General features: G+C 42.6%; 1 protein-coding gene and 1 pseudogene across 1 annotated transcript in view; one reads left to right on the forward strand and one right to left on the reverse strand.

The window, feature by feature from the left end:
* Positions 1–13,299, reverse strand: part of LOC122907367 (cytospin-B-like) — a 699,233-nt gene that overhangs the window by 195,448 nt on the left and 490,486 nt on the right.
* The window catches only part of LOC122906805, a 65,678-nt pseudogene continuing 57,110 nt past the window's right edge, over positions 4,732–13,299 (forward strand).

Consider the following 13,299-nt stretch of genomic DNA (forward strand, 5'->3'; position numbering starts at 1 on the left):
AAGATGGGATTGGGAGGGAGACAAACCATAAGTGACTCTTAATCTCACAAAATAAACTGAGGGTTGCTGGGGGGAGGGGGGTTGGGAGAAGGGAGGTGGGGTTATGGACATTGGGGAAGGTATGTGCTTTGGTGAGTGCTGTGAAGTGTGTAAACCTGGCGATTCACAGACTTGTACCCCTGGAGATAAAAAAATATATGTTTATAAACAATCAAAAATTAAAAAAAAAAGAAAATGGTTTACAAGAGGGAGGTATATGCAAGGGGACTGCCAAAGGAGCCATGAGACTAAAGGAAAAGGCCAAATAGTCCAGCTTAACAAGAAGTGGCTTATCCAGGGGACTTAGGGACAGAAGTGTGTCTTGGGCAGCTCTAAGACAAATGGATTTCCACAACCCCATTGCCAGTGAAAACTGCTTTTATAGTTTTAGAGGCTGGGAAGTACATGCCTGTAGACCACCTGGGAAGAAATATTTGAGAATAGTTGTGTCATAGTCTTACCTCCAGAGCAGATCAAAGATGTTATACCCCTGGGGTGTATGTAAGGAAGTCTTTGTTATGCCTTTTTAAGAGATTATTGTCATATCTCCTACTTGTTTGGGGTTCCTTTGATGGGAAAAATGTTAACTAAGCTCCCATTTATCTTCCCTGATTAGACACTATAAAAGAAATAAATTACATTAAGCCCCAATTGCTTTTAGCTTTGATTAAAACTAAACTCAGAGGCCACAATTTTTCTTAGAGATAAATTTTACAAAGCTATGGATGCAAATGCTTTTGAGAATGGGAAACACTGGCTTAAGAATTAACCTTTGAGTGTTGATGAGAAATGTAAGTTACAGCAATACACATTCTGAGACTTGTCATAAATTTGAGTTTGGTTTTGGCTGCTTACTAATAAGATACGGGAGCTTTTTTCCCCCTATAGTGTCAAAAGATTTATTTGAATAATTTCCTTGAGGTTATGAATGTTTGATATAGACAGCCACATTTGTTAGAATGTTTGCTATAGAATTTTTTGTTCAATTTGTAAAAAGTGTTTGTTATAGGAAATTACTTTTATTCACTGGCTTTGTGATAATTACCTGGCTGATTTTATCTCACTGATTTGTTGTAAATGATACAACTGGTATAAAAAGATCATGAGGAGGCCCCCTGGGTAGCATAGCCAGTCAAGTGTCTAACTCCTGGTTTTGCTCAGGTGGGGATCTCCTGGTGCTTGAGATCAAGCCCTATGTCTGGCTTGGTGCTTTATGTGGAGTCTGCTTGAGACTCTCCCTCTCTCCCTTTGCCCTGTCCTCCCTAAAATTAATAAATAAATCTTAAAAAAAAAAAGGACTGTATGGATTCCCTTAAAATTAGGAATATAATGGGCATGTGGGTGAATCAGTGAGTTAAGCAACTGCTTTTGGGTTAGGTAACCATCCCATGGCTGTGGGATCAAGTCCTGCATAGGGTTCCCTGATCTGCAGGGAGTCTGTTTCTCCCTCTGCTTCTTCCCCACCCCAGTTTGTGCACATGTGTTCCATCTCTCTCTCAAAAATAAATAAATGAATAAAAATAAATAAACTAACTTTAAAAAATTGGGACTATCATCAAAGGAATTCCTTCCAGTGAAAATTCATTTTGTTTTATGTGTATATTAAGGTGGCTTTCACAGATTAATTTAGAAATGCAATGCAGAATATCCGGTTTGCCACAACTGCATATTCAGGCGAATGGAATACTCTCGCTTATTTTTATATTCTTGTTTTATTTTAATTTTATTCCTCTGTGGATCATCAAGTTCCTGTAGATTAAATGGTAGTGTAATAGTACACTTAACGCTTCCCTAAGTGTATAAACACTTTAATGGGTGATGATTCAGAAGGCGTCTGCACTGCTAGGTATCATGCATCGCCTTCTATTTTCCCAATAAATAGCCACCCCATGCTGGAATCAGCTGATTAGGTATGAGCTACAGGTAGAAAGAAAGACAGGAGCAACTAGTATAAGCAAATAGCTTGGAGTCAGACTGACTGTGGTCGAAATCTTGTCTCTATCCCTTATTAGCCTTGTGCTTCCGGGGTAAGTTACTCTGAGCCTCAATGTCATCACCCATAAACTGGGGGTAATGATATTAGCCATCTCATGGGGTCTTTTGGTGGGGGGGAGAACGTAAACGTAAAGGATGAAGTAAGGGTGTGATAGTAGGGGTGCCAGGGTGGCTCAGTCAGATAAGCATCTGCTTTCAGCTCAGGTCATGATCCCAGGGTCCTGGGATCGAGCCCTGCATCGGATCCCCTGCTTGGTGGGAGGCATACTTCTTCTCCCACTCCCCCTGCTTATATTCCCTCTCTCGCTGTCTCTGTCAAATAAATAAACAAAATCTTTAGGAAAAAAAAAAAGACAAAGCACTTTGTATACGGAGAGCACAGGAGTACCTAAGAAATAATGACAGGGGCGCCTGGGTGGCTCAGTAGGTTAAAGCCTCTGCCTTCAGCTCGGGTCATGATTCCGGGATCGAGCCCCATGTTGGGCTCTCTGCTCAGCAGGGAGCCTGCTTACCCCCCCACCCCCACCAGCCTCTCTGCTTACTTGTGATCTCTCTCTCTCTGTCAAATAAATAAATAAATAAATCTTAAAAAAAAGAAAGAAAGAAATAATGACAGGTATTACCACCTGAGAATACATATTCTGCTGCCCGGAGGAGTAAAGGCAGCTCCAGAATTTCTGCTACGAGGCACTCAAGAGCAATAATCACAGTGGAAGGCAGGGCTGGTCCTGCTTTTACATGGATTCTACGCTGAGTTAGAGAAAATGAGAAAGGGTTTGAGATTTGCAGGGATTAGAGTACTCCCCCTGGCTCCTGTCCAGTGATGATATTCAGGGGATTTCTTGCACTCCCCCTTCAGTCCCAGGCAACTAGCCAGTCAACAAATACAAGAAGGCGCTGCCAAGAGACTGGACTCCAGGGGGGGAAGAGAGAGAAGGGCCCCCTGCTTACACTTCTGCTAGATCCCACATAATTCCCTTATATCAACTGCACATCAGCTACACTCTTCCTTGTCTTCAGCCAATCTCATTGAAGGGCAAGACCTTTGGTTTTATTGGCCACAAGACAGCAGAGTGGTCCTCCTGAGTGCAGGCTGGTTTACAACAGCCCTCTGATCCTGGAAGGACACTGCCCAAATTCCACTGTGGCCTCTGCAGAGGCCCCCAGGAGATGAACAGACAACCATTCTCAACACCAACTCAGGGCCACACTCCCTTTACCTAGGCAGCAAGAGGTTTGATCTTAGGCTCTGGAGGTAACTAAGTTTGAAATCCAGGATTCACCCCTAGTTAGCTTGTGACCTTGGACAAGATACTTTACTGTGCCTAGTTTTCCCAACACCAAGACCCAAGGTCTATTCTTTTTTTTTTTTTAAAGATTTTATTTATTTGTCAGAGAGATAGAGAGAGCGAGCACAGGCAGAGTGGTAGGCAAAGTCAGAGGGAGAGGCAGAGGGAGAGGCAGGCTCCCCACGGAGCAAGGAGCCCGATGCGGGACTCGATCCCAGGACGCTGGGATCATGACCTGAGCCAAAGGCAGCTGCTCAACCAACTGAGCCACCCAGGCGTCCCCCAAGGTCTATCCTTAATCTGGAGGCTTTGGCAGAGTAGCTGCGTAGAAAACTCTCAATAAGTATCAGCTGTGATTACTTTACAGGCCCAGGACCAAAACAAATCTATTAAGTTGCTCTAATTATATGGTGAAAAGACACCGGGTTTTAGTTACAGTCTCAAACACTGACACTCCATAATCTTGGACAAGTTGGACTTCTTTTAGGTCCCGTTTCCCCAACCGTCACATGATTTTACTGATTTAAAAAATACTCAGTGGACATTTATTGAGTGCTATCTTCTATATTTCTTCCCCAAAGGAGCCCACACAACGCTTCAATTATTTCCCAATCGGCGCACTCACCCAGTGGTGAGGGACACTGAGAGGGCGGCGGAGACTTCGTTCCCCTCTGCTTTAGGGATGGATGGAGGGCCAGATTTACCCGGGAAAAGGCATTTGAACGAAGGTTGAAGGATCATTCACAAGTCGGCCTTGTAATTACTGGTGATGCTTTTATGTTACTGCCCCTTTCAGACTTAAGCATTCGTAGGATTTGGTTCTGAAAACAAGCCCACTTCTTTTTTATTGCCGAGGTCACTGTGATTGAGAAAGTCAGTGGAGCCGCATAAAACAGGTTATGCCTCCTCTTCCCCCTTCGAGGAACCGTGACCTTGCGGTATCCGCGCGACTGGGGGTGTGTGTTTGGTCTGCTCGCCTGGGCAAGCACGGGCTGCAGGTGCAGGGTGAAGCTGCTGTAGTCGGCCTGTGCCTTTCAGCCTCACTGGAACCGAGAAACAGGAGGGCTAAGGGGGAGCGCAGCAGTGCTGGCCTCGCCTTGTGTACAAGGGCACGCTCTGAGTGCCCACGGCCGGACGCCCCCAGACCTGAGGCACCGCGCCATCCACTCCAGGGTCCGGCGACAGCGGGGAGTGGAGAAGACTCCGGCTCCGGGAGGGTCAGTTTTGCGGGAACCGGATCGGCATCTCTCCAACCCTGGCAGCGACGCCGGACCTGGGAAAGGGCACAGGCCCCACACGCGCAGGATCACTTGGGCGGGCTGGCCGCGTGCCCCGGCACCCACGAGAGGAGGCGGGATGGGGGGCGGGGCCGGCGGGTCGGCCTCCCGTGAAGCCTCGCGCGGGGAAGGACCGGAACTCCGGGCGGGCGGCTTGTTGATAATATGACGGCAGGAGCTGCCTGGTCTTCTCGAGGAGGCGGTGGGGCCCACACCCGGAAGAAGGGTCTCTTTTCAGGCTAGTGCGGCGGCCGCTGCGGACCCGGCCGGTTGCTGAATGAGGGGAGCCGGGCCCTCCCCGCGACAGTCCCCCCGCGCCCTCCGCCCCGACCCGGGCCCCGCCATGTCCTTCTTCCGGCTGAAAGGTAGCAGAGGGGGCTCCGGCTGGGAGCCAGGCCGGGCTTCAGGGGCGGCGGTGGGGTAGGTGGGCCTGCACGGGCTTTCCTCCCGGGTGGTGGCGAGGCCCTCGGCCTCCGCGCAGACGCCCCCTGCGTTCCTTGCTTTGCTCCCGGACTCTGCAGGGAGGGAGAAGGTGGCCTCCTCGCGCGAGGTCAGAGGGGAATTATCTCGCTGGTCCAAAAGTGTTTGCCAGAGCCCGTACAAGTTAATGCCTGTTTGTGCAAACCCAGTTTTCGCGTTTGTGTGCTGTGTGTCTATAAACGGTGGATCCAGAAGAAGGAAATTCCTTTAGTACCTTGTTACGGAAGTCTCTGACTTTTCAGAATACTGAGGGTTTTCTATCTAAAAGCAACATGTGAAAAAGCTCTTTTCTTCAACTGGTGCTATTTTCTAGTTTCCCCTTTTTTGGGGGGTGGGGTGGGGGATCCTGCAGTTCCTAAATAACATTACTTATTGCTGAAAGTTCTCTAATGAAGACTATTTCTTTTGATGACTTAGCAAGTCAACTTAACTGTTGGAACGCTCACTTTGTAAACGAAATTTCCGATTTTCAATTTTAATAGTTGCCCAGTTTTTAAGCAGAGGCAGTTTAGTTTTGATCCTGGATAAAGTTGTTGTGTTGGATTTAAAGTATATATCCAGAATGAACAAGTGTAGGTCTTTTTGGGTGATAGTGGTTCTTTAAGTTTTGTTATTTAAGAGAAAAGGTATCAGAGGGTGGAAACAAAAAAAACCACTAAACCTTATCAGAGGCTTGGGTTCACATGACTGCTCTGCTACTGACTGTCACCTAGGATAAAAAAAAAAGTGTTAACCCACTTTTTTCTCCTCTCTCAACCAAGAATTAGGTGGTTCCTAAAGGCCCCATTCAGATATGAATTCAAGAATTCTTTTTAAGTATGTGCAGAGTTTTAGTAACTGATGTCATGGTGAGTGAATGGTACTGTGAGGAATGAATGAAAGCTCTGCTGAATGAAGGAAACCTGTAAAATGGCACAAGGAAGCTTTGTTGATAATGTACCTTGGTGTAGTTTATCGCTCTAATTTGTTTGACAGTGTTGAAGTGTTTTTTTTTTTTTTAAGGGGGAAAGAAAGCATTCTGTGTATAATGAGGCAGATTGCATGTTACATAATAGACTGTTGTCTCTGTCCGACAAATACTTTTGAATGTCTGCTGCTTGGCAGGCACTGTGTTAGGCCCTCATTATTAAGCACTGAACAAGAAAATGTCCCTGCACCTATGTACCTTCTTGTCTGCTGGGACCGACAGACAATACATTTCTCTTTTAATACCTGTGTGTATTTACAAATTGATAACATGACAGAGATGAGGTGAGAGGAGAAGCATATTTTGGTTTGATGTTAGAGAGGGGCCTCAGCAGGTGACCTTGGAACTTAGAGCCAAGGGCTCAGTAGGAGGTACGAGAGGCTAGGGAAGAGCATGTCCAAAGGTTGTGAGTCAAGAAAGAGTTTGGTGTCCTTCAAGAAAGGAAGGAAGGCCACTGTGATTTGGGCTTGGAGCGGTAGACAAGATTCAGAGCTTTGTAGGCCATAGTTGGGTTTTATTTCAAATGCAGAGACATTATTTCAATTTATTATTATTCTTATTTTTGAAAGAGAGAGAGCGCGAGAGGGATAGGGGAGAGGGAGAGAATCTTAAGTAGGCTACATGCTCAGTGTGGCGCTACTTCGGGGCTGGATCTCATGACCCTGAGATGGTGACCTGAGCTGAAATCCGGAGTCAGACACTTAACCCACTGAGCTACCCAGGCACCCCTTAGAATTTTTAAAGAGGAGTGATTTGATATTATGTTATAAAAAGATCATGGTAGTTGCTTTTTGCAGGCTGAATGTGGCAAGAGTAGAAGCTAGATGCTTCTGTTTAGGGATCCCATCCAGTCTTGAAATACCATTTTTAAATACCACCTATATGCAGACGACTCCTGAATTTACATCTCCAGCTTGAATTCTCTCCCGAGTTAAGAATGGTATATCCAACTGTTGGTCCACTTTATACCTCTACCTAATAGATACAGTATATCTGTTAATAGAAATAATAGGCTGACAGATGGCTGGCTCTTTGAGTTACTGTACCAAAATTTAACTCCAGATTTTTTGTCACCTCAGTAAATTGCATTTCTGTTCTTTTACTTGCTCAGTCTAAAACTTTAGTACCTTCTTGAACCTTTCTTTCTCTCCTGTATCTACATAAGCAAATCTGCTAAGTCTACCCCAGAATGTAACCAAATTCAGCATCTTCTCACCATCCCTGACTATTAACTCCCTGGTCTAGGTGGTCATCCCCGTAGATTGGACAGTTAAGTCCTCCTAGAGGATGTCACTCAAATCTCAGCTTAAAAGTTAAGAGGAAGCTGGTTTTATGAAAGTAGAGAAAATGGGTGCCAGGGTGGCGCAGTTGGTTGAGCGTCTGACTCTTGATTTGGACTCACATCATGATCTCAGGGTCGTGAGATGGAGGCCTGTGTTGAGTCCCTAGCTGAGCAGAGAGCCTACTTGGGATTCTCTCTGTCCCTTTCTTTCTGCTTCCCACCCCCACCTCCCCATCCCCTATCCCCTGTCAGCACTTGCTTGCTCACTTGCCTGCTCTCTCAAATAAATAAAATCTTCAAAGGCAGAAAGGAAATAGAGAAAGCAGAGTTATTTTGCTGTAGGCTTCAGTTTGGTTTCCCTTCTTCCAACCTTGACCCCTATCTCTTCAAATTTCTTCAGTAGCTTTCTGTACACGGCCCCCTTTAATCTTGTTCCCATTTCTTCTCTGTGTTCATCTCCTGCTCACCTTTTCCTGTTTTCTGTTTCCTTTTCACTGTTCTTTTTATATTGGCCTCTTTGTTGTCAAATACGTTCCTGCCTCAGGGCCTTTGCACTTAATTTTTTTTCCCCTCTGCCTAGAAACCTCTTCCCACAGGTACCCACTATTGTGTTCTCTCATCTCCTTGACATCTTGGTGAGGCTTTGTCTGTCCATCCTACTTTTAACATTGCAGTCCCCAGCCCTTGCACTCCTATCTTACCTACTTTCTCCACAGCATTTATCACCCTCTACTTTTCTATGTATTTTATTAAGATGGAAGCTGATTTTGTTCACAGCTGTATCCCCATGTATAGGTCAGTTCCTGGGCATAGTTAGGAATTTGGTAAATACTTGTTGAATAAATGAATAAAAACAAAAAATATCTGCTAGTAAAAAGTGCTGAACAGGGAATTTAAACTGATGTGGGAGTAGATCACAGGACAGCAGTCTTTGTTCAGATAATAAAGGAAGGCTTGTCTGAGAAGATGGTATTTAGTTTAAGATCTGAGTGAAGGGAGAGAGCCAGCCTCACAAAAGATCAAAGGAACTGCATTCTAACCAGAGAGAACTAGAAGTACAAATGTCTGAAGGCAGCAATAGCTGAGTGCGTTTAAGGAACCTGAAGAAGGCTGAAACTTAGGGGGTATAGGATATGCTTTGGAGACAGAAATAGCATAACTTGAACAAGTGATTGGAGTGAAGAAAAACTGGGAAAGTTTTGGACTTACAGCATGGGGCAGGAAGAATTAAGAACTGTTTTTGGCAATTATGACTTTGTGTAACAGACATCCATGTGGATATGTCAAGGTAGCAGTGGGATGTATGAATCTGTAGTTCTAGGAAGAGGTCAGAACTTGAGATACGGTTCTGGCTTTAGAAATATTTTGCAGGGGTACCTGGGTGGCCCAGTCAGATAAGCCACTGCCTTCAGCTCGGGTCATGATCCCAGGATCCTGAGATCGAGCCCCTGCATTATGCTCAGCAGGGAGCCTGGTTCTCCCTCTTCCTCTGCCTGCCACTCCCCCTGCTTGTGTGCTCTCTCTCTGTGTTAAATACATAAATAAAATCTTCAAAAAAAAACCATTTTGCATAACTGATGATTAATGACATGGGACTAAATGAGATCGCCTAGAGAATACATAAAATGTGAGGATTAGTTATGTTGAAAGGCTAAGGCTATTATAACAAAGGTACACTGAAGTGTAATGGTTCAAAAAAGATAGATTTTTTTTATTACTCTCTTGAATTTAACAGTCCAAGTTTATTGGGTGGCTTTGCTTCACAGTCATTCAGGGATCTTTCCTCCCATATTGTTACACCTCTTTCCCTTGGGGTGTGGTCTGTTGTCAAAGCTGGGTCATAGCCTCTTCTGTCTGTCCTCAGTCCCCTGATCCATGGTAAGGAGGAAAGAGAAGCTTTGGCAGGAAAGTGACACAAAATTATTTCTATTCATATTCTTTTGGTGAGAAGTTAGTCATATGGTCATAGGTAACTGCAAAAGCTTCTGGGAAATGTAGAGTAACTAGCCAGCTAGTAGCTAGCTAATAGGCTATAGTCCTCTTGCTAGAAAGAGGAAAATGAGTTCTGTGGCCAGGTAGCACTTCCTGCCATACTGTACACAAGAACAGAGCCTTGGTGAAAGTTCTAGAGTTAAGCCAGCTTTTAGAAGTTAAATTGAGGGGCACCTGGATGGCTCAGATGGGTGGCCTTTAGCTGCCTTTAGCTCAGATCAGGATCTCCAGGTCCAGGGATTGAGCCCCATGTCACTTCCGGTTCTACAGAGGTCTGCTTCTCCCTCTTCTTCTCCCCCTGCTTGTACTCTGTCTGTCTGTCTGTGTGTCTCTCTCTCAAAGAATAAATCTTTACAAAAAACTTTTTTAAAAAGTTAAATAGAGGAACACGAGCCATTGGCAAAGGGGAATCAAAAATAAAATACCAGGGGCACCTGGGTGGCTCAGTGGGTTAAAGCCTCTGCCTTCGGCTCAGGTCATGATCCTAGGGTCTTGGGGTCGAGCCCTGCCTCAGGCTCTCTGCTCAGCGGGGAGCCTGCTTCCTCCTCTATCTCTGCCTGCCTCTGTGCCTACTTGTGATCTCTGTCAAATAAATAAATAATATCTTTTAAAAAAGAGGTAAATGCGTGGAGAAAGATATACCTTAAAAAAAATACCAGTTATAAAGGAGTGTGATATCATGGAAGCTAAGAGAAGATAGTGTTTAAAAAAGAAGGGTGTGTTGTGTTGAATGTCACTTGCAGGATCAAGATGAAATAACTACTTAGTTTGATAATGTGGGAGTAATTGATGACTTTTGAGAGAGGTATCAGTATCAGTGGAATGGGTTGGAGGGAGAAGGTGAAGTGTGGAAAAGTAGCAAGAGTAAAAACACCCTTTTCAAGAAACTGCAGTGAAAAGGAACTAAAAGGGGCTCTTGGGTTAAGCGATTTTTTTTCTTTTTTTTAAGATAAAAGGTGCTAGAACATGTTTGTATGGCGATAGAAATGATCTGGTAGAGAGGGAGAAAATGATACAGAAGAGAGAGGTGTTACTTGAGGCAGTAAAGTTCTTGAGAACTCCTGAAGGATGGGATTAAAGCTTGACTCTACCAAGATTTGGTTAGGGTATCCTGCCGTTGGGAATGGCAGTTGGTAGGACTACTTATATAATGTTTAAAAACCTTCAATCAATGCTATATGTTGTTTACAGATGCAGAAATATGTTAAAGAGTAAAACTGTAGGTGGAGACAATAATCTATTTTATGAAATTATTTCCCTGGGGAGAAGGGGAAATCCAATCAGGGAGAGAATTAATTTTCACATGCATGTCTTCTTTTGAAAAATTTTTAGAAGCAAATGTAGCATAATCTTAAGATTTGACAAACCTGAGTATTACTCAGATTAAATTCTAGTATTGTCTTTGTTTTAGATGTTTCATAATACAAGGAAATAAAGAAACAAGAAAAAGTATAGTTAGCAATATAGAATAATGTAGTTGAAATAAACCTAAATCAGCAGTCACAATAAATGTAAAGACTGTATGGCTAAAAGACAAAAAGTTAGGCTGGATAATAAACCAAAATCCAGCAATAAACTACTGGGAACACAACTAAGACATAAGGACATAGAGAAATTGAAAATAACTGGATGGCAGGATATAGTAGACAAATGTCAACCAGAAGAAAGCTATGTGGCAGATGACATACTTGAAACAACAAAACATTATCAGGGATAAAAAGGTGACTACATTATGATAAAATGAAAATGGTAGTAGGAAGATAAAACTCTGAACTGCTTTGAACCTAATATCAGTCTCAAAATACATAAAGCAAAATATACAGATTTACCAGGAGAAATCAACAAATTTACACAGTTTTTTTTTAAGATTTTATTTATTTATTTGACAGACAGATCACAAGTAGGCAGAGAGAGAGAGGAGGAAGCAGGCTCCCTGTTCAGCAGAGAGCCCGATGCAGGGCTCGATCCCAGGACCCTGGGATCATGACCTGAGCTGAAGGCAGGGGCTTTAACCCACTGAGCCACCCAGGCGCCCCAAATTTACACAGTTTTAAGAATGATCTTCTTCAGACATCTAGAGCAGTAATCACAATAAACAGAAATGGGCTGTCCCAGTGAAAAGACTAGATTCCTCCTGTATGCCATTTAGTATAAAAAGGATCATAAGAAGGTTAAAAGTAAAAAGATGGGAAAATATATCAGGGATATTACACAAAAAGAAAGCTAATATAGTCTTCACAATAGCACAAAACAAAAAGTAGGGAAATTTTAAGTTTTGGAATGGAAAGGAGACAAAGGAATGGTTAGTCCCAGATAACATAATTGCATATATAAAAAAACTGAAGAAGATCTACACTCATACTTTTAGAACTCATAAAAGTTAAAAGAGTTCAGCTGGGTTTTAAAAATATATGTGTTTATATGGGATTATTTAAAACTCAGTTTTACCACTATATGCCAGTAAAAACAAAACTAAAATCATTATAGAGTTTATAAAACCTAATTTGACATGAAAGAAGACCCAGATAAATGGAGAGGTATACTATGTTCATGGATAGAAAGACTCAATCCCAGAAAGATGTGAACTCTCCCCCACATTAATCATTCAGTCAGTGCTACTTTAAAAATTCCTGTAGGGGTTTTAGGATCAGGACAAGTTGACACTATAATTAATAGAGCAGGTAGTTTTGTAAGAGAATAAGGTAGAGGACTTGGCCCTGTCAAAGGCTGATTATATGGTTAAGTAATTAAGACTGAAATTAAATGCCCAGGAAAAAACCCATGTGTGTATGAGAACTTGGTATATAAAGAGTTCCTGTTTAGTTGAGAAAGGTTGGACTAATCAGTAAGTGATGTTTGCTGTCCCTCTGGCAGAAAAATAATTAGGATTTTTCTATGTCGTATCATATACATCAGGGGTCAGTTAATTTTCTGTTCAAGACAAGATGGTGTCCTTGTAGCCATAGATTATATGTTAACAAATGGACATGGCTGTGTTAAACTAAAACTTTATTTATAAAAAACTGAAGGTGGGCTTGATTTGGCCCATGAGCTGTAGTTTCCCAATATCTGACAAACAAATAAATACAGGTAGATAAGAGCCCAGAATTTTAAAAAGCAACATTTGAAATCATATGGAAGAAAATACAGAGGGAAAAAAAAAATCTGATCCTGGGCTAGGAAAGGATATCTTTAAGACATAGGAAAATACAATCCACATAATGTAAATTTGGCTACATTAAAATTTAAAGCTTCCATACAATAAAATACACATAAGGTATTTGAAACACCAAGGATTAACATCCAGAATATGAGTGGAATTTCTGCAAATCAGTAAAGGACAAAGGAATCGAGTAGCCAGCCCATAAAAGAAGATACCTAAATACCCAATAAATACAAAAGGATATTTCCTCAGAGGAACTCAAGAAAATGAATTAAAAGTACATCAAATACCATTGAAAAATATTAATTAAATGGCCACTTTCATTAAAACTGCCCATCACTGGTTACCTATTAATTCCACTTATAGTGTTTTATCCTAGAGAAGTTTTTTTTTTAAAGATTATATTTATTTATTAGAGAGAGAGAGAGAGAGAGAGAGCGCGCACAAGCAGGGAGAGGGGCAGAGGGAGAAGGAGAGGCAGACTCATGGCTGAGCTGGGAGTCTGATGTGGGGCTTGATCCCAGGACCTGAAGATCATGACCTGAGCTGAAGGCGGATGCTCAACTATCTGAGCTACCCAGGCACCCCTCCTAGAGAAATTCTTACATATAGACTACATAGGAAGACATGTACTAAAATGAATCAATAAAGGTGTATTTTAGAAATTCAGCAGCTAAAATGAAAGTACTAGAGCTACATGAATGCATCAGTATAGAGAAGTCAAATTATGGGATGAATACAAGCTTCAGATATGTGTAGAAGAATACTATTCATTTCATTTTTAAAGATCTATAGAATAACTGCATGTTTTACAC

The sequence above is a fragment of the Neovison vison genome, chromosome 5 (assembly GCF_020171115.1).
Source record: "Neovison vison isolate M4711 chromosome 5, ASM_NN_V1, whole genome shotgun sequence".
NCBI classification, from domain to species: Eukaryota; Metazoa; Chordata; class Mammalia; order Carnivora; family Mustelidae; genus Neogale; species Neogale vison.